Source organism: Clupea harengus, chromosome 23 (assembly GCF_900700415.2).
Source record: "Clupea harengus chromosome 23, Ch_v2.0.2, whole genome shotgun sequence".
Lineage (NCBI taxonomy): Eukaryota > Metazoa > Chordata > Actinopteri > Clupeiformes > Clupeidae > Clupea > Clupea harengus.
The window spans coordinates 760,305-770,304 of NC_045174.1; the positions used below are offsets into that span (position 1 = coordinate 760,305).

General features: G+C 46.7%; 1 protein-coding gene across 8 annotated transcripts in view; it reads right to left on the reverse strand.

Annotated features, from left to right (window-relative positions):
* The window catches only part of LOC105903345 (zinc finger MIZ domain-containing protein 1-like), a 137,431-nt gene that overhangs the window by 88,066 nt on the left and 39,365 nt on the right, over positions 1-10,000 (reverse strand). For all 8 annotated transcript variants that reach the window (XM_042703158.1, XM_042703157.1, XM_042703155.1 and 5 more), the window contains exon 2: positions 3,510-3,578. The gene's annotated coding sequence lies outside the window, so the exon portion shown is untranslated. The remainder of the gene's footprint in view (positions 1-3,509; positions 3,579-10,000) is intronic.

The window sequence follows — 10,000 nt, forward strand, 5'->3', positions numbered from 1 at the left end:
TGCGTCGTGGAGTTCTTTGCCTCCACTTCGTTAAATATTTCTGTAAGTCGGGACACCTAGGCGGCCTTTATCCCTTACTTAAAGACACACCCTCAAGCGAGTAGACCCTGATGTATGGGGAATGCCAATCCAGGCTGTGCTTGGTCGACGGGCTAAGCTGAGTGAAGCCGCGCCGAGCTTCGTCATTCGTGTGGAAAAACAGTCTGGGCCTGTCGGGGGGCCCGAGAGCATGACTTACCTCACCGCACAGCGCACCTCACAAATGTAGTTAACCGTGCACTCCTACACATCTCTCTCTCTCTCTCTCTCTCTCTCTCTCTCTCTCTCTCTCTCTCTCTCTCTCTCTCTCTCTCTCTCTCTCTCTCTCTCTCTCTCTCTCTCTCTCTCTCTCTCTCTCTCTCTCTCTCTCTCTCTCTCTCTCTCTCTCTCTCTCTCTCTCTCTCTCTCTCTCTCTCTCTCTCTCTCTCTCTCTCTCTCTCTCTCTGTGTGTGTGTGTGTGTGTGTGTGTGTGTGTTCCTGACCCTATTCAGCCACAACCATTTCTGAATGTGATAAAATACAAATACATCAGTATTATACTACTACTACTACTACTACTACTTCTAAAAAATGATTATAATTTCAATCATTTTTATAATTATTATTATTGTATTAAAACTTTTTTAACCTAAAAATAAAGTGATGTGTGACACAAAGCAGATGGAAGAAGACCAAACAGACTATGTGGTATTTATACTGATATATGACTGTGTGCAGTATGTGCTACCACATCCACTGAAACACAAACAAAAATCACACACACATACACACATCCCAAGGATAGAATATCACCGCAAGCAATTCACCAACTTGGGGGGTTCTGTGGCCTTGCACACACACACACACACACACACACACACACACACACACACACACACACACACACACACACACACACAAACACACACACACACACACAAACACACACACGCCCTTGGGCTGCAGTTGTGGCCAAAAGCAGAACTAATGGGGATTAGGATATTAGAGGAAATGGACTCTTCCAGCTGACCTACATCCCCCGCTGAGATGCCAAATAATCCAGCCATACACGTTTCTCTATTGAATCTGAGATTAACACGCGCCAGCCAAGATACAGCCCTGCGACGGCACCTAACAACTGCACAAAACAAAGGAGCTGGTTACACTACATCACAAAGCCTGAAAAAGACAGGCTTATTGCTTTAATACACTGGATAAAACATGGCTTGTGCTCTGTGCTTGCAAGCTGCAGAATTTCTACCATTAAAAGGCCCTATGAGGTAGGTAGAATAAGTGCTATTACTGGTGCACCGAATTAGTCAGAGCACTCTGGCTAACCATGAGAAGGCGCTATTATATCTATTAGCATACATCTAACCAATCTGTCTTCCCGGTTGCAGTGATTGCTCCACAAACACAGTTCTCTGAGTCACAACTTGGAATCAATCCACCTTGGGTGCCACGTCGGGTCCCACAGGCTGCGCTTTTCATTTGATTTGAGAGATCACGACGTCAATCTAATCTCGGTTTGACGAAACATGCTGTATCTTAAAGTAGATGGCAGGCCAGGGGTGAGTGCTGCAGGGTGGGTGTGTGTGTGTGTGTGTGTGTGTGTGTGTGTGGGTGTGTGTGGGTGTGTGTGTGTGGGTGTGTGTGTGTGCTCTGTAAAATATACACACTTCCCTAATATTTGTCATTCAGGGTTCAGGCCAGGCCACAAAGCGGAAGACAAGATTAGTAAAGTGTGCTAGCTAGTGCTCCATAGGGCACCATGACCTGAACACTCACAATCACAGCCCAGATAAAGAGGCCGCTTATCATCGCGCTAGTGACTGCCTAGCAACAGGGGGTAAATAAAATGAGCTAGAAATGTTCCAAATGCACTAATTCTGTGTGTGTGTGTGTGTGTGTGTGTGTGTGTGTGTGTGTGTGTGTGTGTGTGTGTGTGTGTGTGTGTGTGTGTGTGTGTGTTAGACAGATAGAGCTTGAGATGACACAGATCTCTGTGTGCTCATTGTGACAAACACGCGGTTGTTGAAATGAAACCTGCACTGAGCATTTCAGTCCATCCATGCGCATGTGTGTGTCTATCCTGCGGTGCGTGTCTACGAGTTTGTGTGTGTGTGTGTGTGTGTGTGTGTGTGTGACCGTGCCTGTATGTTTACAAACCCTCAGGAAATACCAGGACAGGCATTCCAGCCACACACACAACACACACACACACACACACACACACACACACACACACACACACGAGTGCTGGCGCGCACCATGTGACACTGCTTCGAAAAAGACACAGGCCAGATTGTTTGCATGCTTTGCTCAAGGGCTCCGATAAGAACATTTGGTTAAAGAGAAATAACAAAATGGAAATCAAATCTCAGCACTGCCCCCCCCCCCCCCCCCCCCCACACACATACACACACACCACACACACACACCTCCCTCCTCTCCTCTCCTCTCTCCTTCCCCTGCACTGACTACCTCTGAGCCGTGCTGGCTATGGAGCTGGTGGAGCCGGCTAGTTTTGTGTCCCTGAGCAATCACAGGCTCCCAGATGTCCCTGGGCAGAGGAGAGGAGCACACACACACACACACTACTGCACACACACACACACACACACACACACACACACACTACTGCACACACACACACACACACACACACACACACACACACACTACTGCACACACACACACACACACACACACACACACACACACACACTACTGCACACACACACACACACACACACACTACTGCACACACACACACACACACACACACACACACACACACACACACAAACACACACACTACTGCACACACACACACACACACACGGAGCGGAGCGGAGCGCATCTGATTAGCATACTGCAGATGCAACTAAAATCACTCACCTTCCTGCTGTGTGCTCGGCAGTATTTAAATAAATTATTTGGGAGTCGTGGAGAAATCCACCACTGTTGGGATTTTGTGTCTGAATGTGTGTGTGTGAGAGAGAGAGAGAGAGAGAGAAAGAGACTGCATGTATATGAGTGTGTACAAATGTGTGTGTGGGGGGTGGGAGTTCCTCATTGCAACATGAGCGCCAAACACCGTTTCAGAGCTCACGCATTTAGTGTAAACAATGACGTAATGTGGACCAATTTCACAGTCACAATTCATGGTTTTCTGCGCCCAGTAAGAAAAGATGGATTTCACTGCGTTGCAAATAAAAATGATGGCAGTGTGTGTCCTAACCCTTAAGATATACACTCCAGAGGGGCCTGCATGCCATCTCTGTGTGTGTAAGCAAACAGTGTGTGTGTGTGTGTGTGTGTATCTGTGTAAGTAGAGACCGGTTTGGAGAGATTGTAGGAAATGGGAAAATGGGAGTTTTTTTCCCCCGTTGTGTCTGAATTCCTGTAGTCAGTAATCAGGTCAAATGTACTTAATAAATGCAGATTGGCAGGCTCGAAGGAGGCGGACTCGATGCAGTATGTCTTACCTGTGGATGCTCTTGTCTTCTGGGCTCTGCAGAGCCTCGTTTACATCGCTCTGGGTCCCCTGTTCACGCCTACACAAAGCAGAAGAGACACACAATTAGAAAACCAGAGCATGTTTACCTCCCCAGCAGCAGAGCAGAGCAGCTCCGCCAAGCTTCTCATTTCACATAAATACAGTATGATTACACTTACGCAGAATACATCATTATCACTAAATCCAATTCCCATCTACCACACAGAACAAGGATCATTATCCATATGTGCACTTCATTTCAAATCAATCAATCAATCCATGAAGCCCACGAACCAGCGTATTACAGTGCATGACGACCATGATGAAGTGGTGGCCCGGAAACAATTCAAATTCAGCGCACTCATCGCGTGTAATCTTTGGGTCTGGTTTTTGTCCTAATTGCATCAGCGCTTTGAGAAATCTGGTGGTAAATGACAGAGGGCTGGGGTCCGGGCCCGTGTCCTTTGAGCGGACCACTGTGGCGCAGCATGTCAATGATTCAAAAAAAAAGACCTCGCTGCTGCAGACGCCAGGGTGGCCCAGACTAGATATGACACCTCCTCGTGCCATTCGCAGAATTCGTGGATAGTGGTCGAGGAGCAAACCGCTCTATTAAGACACTGTGTGACACGCTTGCGTCTCTACGTATGTCGGACATGTCTGAGTGTGTGTGTGTGTGTGTGTGTGTGTTTTCCCACTGAGTGTGAGTGGATGGTGAAAAAATGGACCAGGAGAAATCACACACAGTGACACACACACACAGTGACACACACACACACACACACACACACACACACACACACACACACACACACACACACACACACACACACACACACACACCCCCAGAACTAATTGAGTCGCAAACTTTAAAGGCTCCGATTAACCGTGGCCATGATGCAAACAAATTCAATTTGAGCCCTGCCGTTGACTTTTAATAAAATGTCACTTGAAGATTTATTACACTTTGAACTCTGTGGCAGTTGTAATTGGGTATGAATATTTGAAGTCGGCAGCAGCGGACAGCACACAGTCTGAGGCACTCTCCATATGGGATCCCCATGCCGAGACTATTAATGGGGAATTTAATACAAGCTGGGCCTTATTTTGAAATGGCCGAGCGTCCCCTGTTTAACTTCATATTGCCACCGTATGCAGACCTATAGGACACCAGCTAAGTGATTCTAATCTGCCAGTTGACAATAGAGCCATCTGTTATGTGCACCAGTGCTGCTGCATGGCGTATGAGGTATTTCTGAAGGAAGCTTCATAAAAATGAAAGTGGCGAGCGACTACACATCAGCGGGGTAAAACGAACCTGTCTGAAGGTGGTGTAAAACCCAGCTCGTGTCCCCTAGCAGTGGGCGAACACCCCAACACATAGTGAATTCTGCTTCACAATGATAGGATGACTGTGTGTGTAAATGTTTCCTTAGTGGATTAGCAGAACCACACAGACACTTTTGTTAACAATTAACTGACTTCTGAATACCTCTTAATGGGAGAGGAAACTTGTGCTAGAGTGATATTGGAAATATGAATTCTATGGTTTAAAGCCCTACCGAGAATACTAGCCTGACATGACACCACCTTTGTAACAGCCAGGTGGGAATTCTGATTCTAAATCAACATTTGGACATTTGGACATTTAAACAGAGGCTATACTCTGGATGAAATGTGCAGACACACCAGCATTTTTGTGTCCTAAATGTAATATATAGGTTTTCTATCCTCCTTCTGCAACCCAACATTTCAGCTCAGTGAGACCATTACGGAAAACTAACACATAACCGGCAGCGACTGAAAGGAAAAATCCACTTTCCCCACTGACAAGGAAAGGAAAACAAAGGTGGCAGGCGCAACCCACAGTGGCTTACTCTTTAACTCGAACTGAGATAACCTCGCACAGCACATCTGACGCATGGCAGCGTCTCTCTCTCTCTCTCTCTCTCTCTCTCGGCCCAGACATGCCACTCGCCTGCCGTCTCCTAAAAAAAAAAAAAAAAACATGTCTCTGGTCTGTGGAGCGCCAGACTGCAGACACACAACTATCTGTCTGGGCTCTGACCGACGAGGGGCCCCACTGCACAGATACTCACAGGATCGCTCACGTGCTCTGCATGCAGGCCTTCAACGGAAGATTCTCAAGGAACATGTTTTCCAAGCTGGACGCCTCTTTAGACGTCTTAGTAGAGACTATTTTCTATGCTAAGCCCACAGTGAGGCTAGCCAGAGAGGTTAAAACAATACAGTATCAAAATATGTATTTGGGAGCATAAAAATACAGAGTTTGGACATGTATCCTTTTTCTGTCTCACTGCACCTGGACCTAGGATGAGCTGAGCTTTATCTTAGCTAAATACTTAGCAACAGCAAGAATGATCTTTTGGTAGTTTAACCCGTAACCTTGGTTGCTGTATGCCTCTTAAGTGAAGTGACACAAGCCAAATAGCTTTCACAAGGTTTCCATGCGTGACGCTAACCACACCTCTGAACATGGACGTAAAGATGTTACGGGTCCCATGACTCCACCCACACCACCCCGCCACACTTGCTGAGATGCCATTGAGGTCCGCTGCGCCCCCTCCCCCCCCCCCCCACGCCCCTTATTTATGGCTATTTATGGACACCCCAATCCCTGAGCCACCCCCCCCCCCCCCCCCAACCCCCACCCGCTGTAAGACGCATGCCACAGGCATCCTGGGTTAACGCTACGGCTAAAGGAGGAGAGTGATGACATCAACATGACAGACAGACACTGTCTGGCAGGATTCACTAAGAAGACAAAAATACCAAATACACCCCCCCCCCCCCCCCCCAACACACACACACACACCCTCTACTTTACCCGACCCCCCCAACACACACACACACACACACCCCACCCTCTACTTCACCCGACCCCCCCAACACATACACACACACACACACACACACACACACCCCCTCTACTTTACCCGACCCCCCCCAACACACACACACACACACACCCACACCCACACCCACACCCCACCCTCTACTTCACCTACACACACACATTCTCACACTACCCCCATCTCATACCCTAACTCCAACCCACTCTGTACGGCAGGGCACTACATGTGCAGCTGTCTAAATATTACCCCTCTTTGAGTGTCCTCCACTCTCTCTCTCTCTCTCCTTCCCTCCTTCTTACTGTCTCTCTCTCTCCCTTCTAGCAGGCGTTCGGAGGCAACTGCAGGACTCTCAGCATGTGGACAGGCTGCACTTGGCAGTCCACAGGGTGTGTGTGTGTGTGTGTGTGTGTGTGTGTGTGTGTGTGTGTGTGTGGTGTGTGGTGTATGGTGTCAGCCCACTGCCGCATGTCGAGGGCCCCGCATACGTTTCCAATCAGAGAGAGAGAGGCAGCCGACTGCGGCGAATAACTCGCATTCTGCTCCAGGGTGGGATCACCGCACGGACCCTGCGGTCTGTGCCACTGCCGCTTGCCCAGGCCACTGTGCAAAAAGCCACTCTTTGCCATGGGAACGCTCTCCACAGCCTCGTGGAGGAAATGTGTCCTTCTCACTGACAGACTGTTTTATTATATCCAAGCATCAACAGGTGTCTTCATTCAATTTTGAGTGGAGTTGGTGATGCAATTAGCGGGTTTAGACACTACTTCTTCTTCAGACAGTTCTTCTACATTCCATCCTACACCAGAACTGGTGTCATGAGCATACCCTAATCTATGGCATTACACTGGAGATAAAGGCAGTCTATGTCAACAAAATGACATGGGGGATTAACCTCTTTTAATGAACTGGTGGTTAACTCCACTGTCAGCATACATTCATCTTTATAATGTATATTCTAAACCACATATCAGGAAAAACTGATTAATAATGGGTCCAGTTCTCGTACATTGCATATGTACACATATAACAATTTGACATTCTAAAATCATTTTAATGTTTCGCTGCAACACAATAAAACTAGTAAACGCTAAACGAAAAATGGTTTCAATAAATGGTAATAGATGATTACCTTTAACAATACCAACTATAGTACAGCGGAATCAATGGAAGAAAGACAATCACTTTGACAGACAGAGACGGGGAAAAGCTGTGCAAGAAAAAGGAACAATTCCCCAGTGCCCCAGGAAGGATGAGTAGGAGGTCTTTGTATGCTTGTTACAGGCAAAGAGAACGATGACGCTCATTATATGTCCCTGTAATTTCTCTTCTCTTTTCATTTTCATTTTCTTTTTCCTTCCGCTCTGCTGGCATTGTATCCCACATGGCCGTGTTAACACAGTCGCGTTTCCAGCACGCCATTATCACATAGTTTACACCAACATACAGTAACATGTTGGAAACTAAAGTCTTCGTTGATTTCACAGGAAGTTTTAGTTGTTTTTTTTATATATATTTGCTTATTCATTTGTTAGCCTTTGTGTCCCACCAGAAGCTAAACTATGATCACGGAGGGTAGGATCATATGAAGGGGAGTCTTATTTCGTGTCGAATGGCATAAGGCTTCAGTTAGCCAAACGTGTGTTTGTTTTCCTTTGTTTTGAGGGGTAATTCTGAGGAAACACATGGAAACGGTTGTGCGAGGGGGAAGAAAAGTGACTGTATTTTAAAAGCACAGATATACAGTCCTCAGCTCCGAGTGGGTGCTAATTTAACCGCTCACCCACTGGCTGGCACCGGCACAGGCGATGGATTTCCCGAGGACCACGTTTCTACCTGCTCTTCACAGTGAGTCCTTATACTCCTCTCCATCTCCATACATCCATCTGCCTCTGCCAACACTTCCCAATACCGAGACAGAGAGAGGGGGACAGAGAGCGATATCGAGATACAGTGCATAGCCTTATTATGTGCCCGGCCATTGAAGCACAGGAGCTGGTGAGATGCATGTCAAACAGTCCTGAGGCGTCTGTTGATCCACTGATGTCTTTATGCTAACCAACATGAATGTCGTCGTCATTAGCCTCTGCATCGCACGGCAACATACAAATGGACGTGGTGGGTCTCAGAGAGCAGCTAGGCTAATGTGTGTAGTGCGCTACACCCGAGGAAGGCACGGTAGGGGTTGTAACACAGGGTTGGCAAAGCAAATGCAGCAAAGCTGAACAGGTTAGTTTGTCACTCCCGGATAGCTTAACAACTCTTTTTCACAGCTTGAACAGAGATAATCAAAACCTTGTGCCTTTTAGCTCAAGGCCTGAACTCCTATCATTAATGAACGGAGTGCACACACAAACATGACCTAAATGCCCCCACAGTCAATACTTCTTAAGGCTTTACAACCAGCATTTGCAGACTAAAGGACTACCTTGACCAAAACAGCCATTCAAATGCAAAAAAAAAAAAAAAAACTCAGGTTCCTGTGGTGATGCTTGCCTGAAAACACCTCACTCTGCTGTACAAACGTAGTCCGAGCTGAATGACTTGTAAGTACAGCACATACATGCTCCCACAATACCCTAATAGAAATCGCTAAGCTATTGATACGCCTTTATTCACTCACTCAATGGAGGCCAAATGAGAAGGAAACATAGCAACGGGTAAAAAAAAAAGATATTATACAGTACAATACAGTATCGCACTGCGTGAGGCCTTCTCAGCATGCTAGGCACCGCTAATCATGCTAACGGCGCTTACAGCTCTCCGCTGTGGGTAGTGCGGAAGGAGCGCTGCATGGGGCTAGTCCATTCATCAGCCCATCAGCTTCTCAGCGGAACCACAACAGTATTTTTAAAGCACATTATGAAGGCCACTAATTAATTTGTTGGCCTGTGAAGCATGGCATATTAAACCCATTAATCATGGAAGCTGTTTTTGACAAGCGAGTCAGATGAGGTGTGGGTGGAAGGTGGAAGGTGGGGGGGGGGGGGGTAGATGGGAGGGAAATATGTCTTGAATTGTACACAACAATTTGTTGGAATGTTTTTAAAAAACCACAGGTTCATTAATTAAGGCAAAATGTTCGTCAAAAAGCAGAGGCTAATGAGAGATTGAAGTTAAGAGGGTTGAGAAGATACACTTGGAATTGAAAATGAAAAATAAAAAAAAAGACGGAGCGGCTGGTTCACTTTTTGAACAATTCTGCGTCAAACAGCTGGCCCCTATTAAGGAGTGAGTGCCCGTCAAATTAAGCTCACCTTTTCTGACAGGATACAAGCTGTTGTGGAGGAGGAAGGTAGCCTAAGAAGTGAGCGAGAGGACAGGAGAGGAGAAGAAACGTGACACTACCGCTATTGAAAGGAAATGCACTACGGTTTCAGCACCTTTCAATTTTGAGAAAATATTCCAAAAATTACTGAACATTCAGTGGGTACTTTTATGCTGCTGGTAGTACAGTGTAGTGCCAACGCAGCCTACCTTATCCGCTCCTTGATATCAGAACATATTATATGAATAGATTAGCCTGCCTCAGCACTGCTGGCGCTGTGCTCTACGGTAGCAGCTAAGCTACAGACCACCTCAGGGTCAGTGAATGACTGGACTCTAG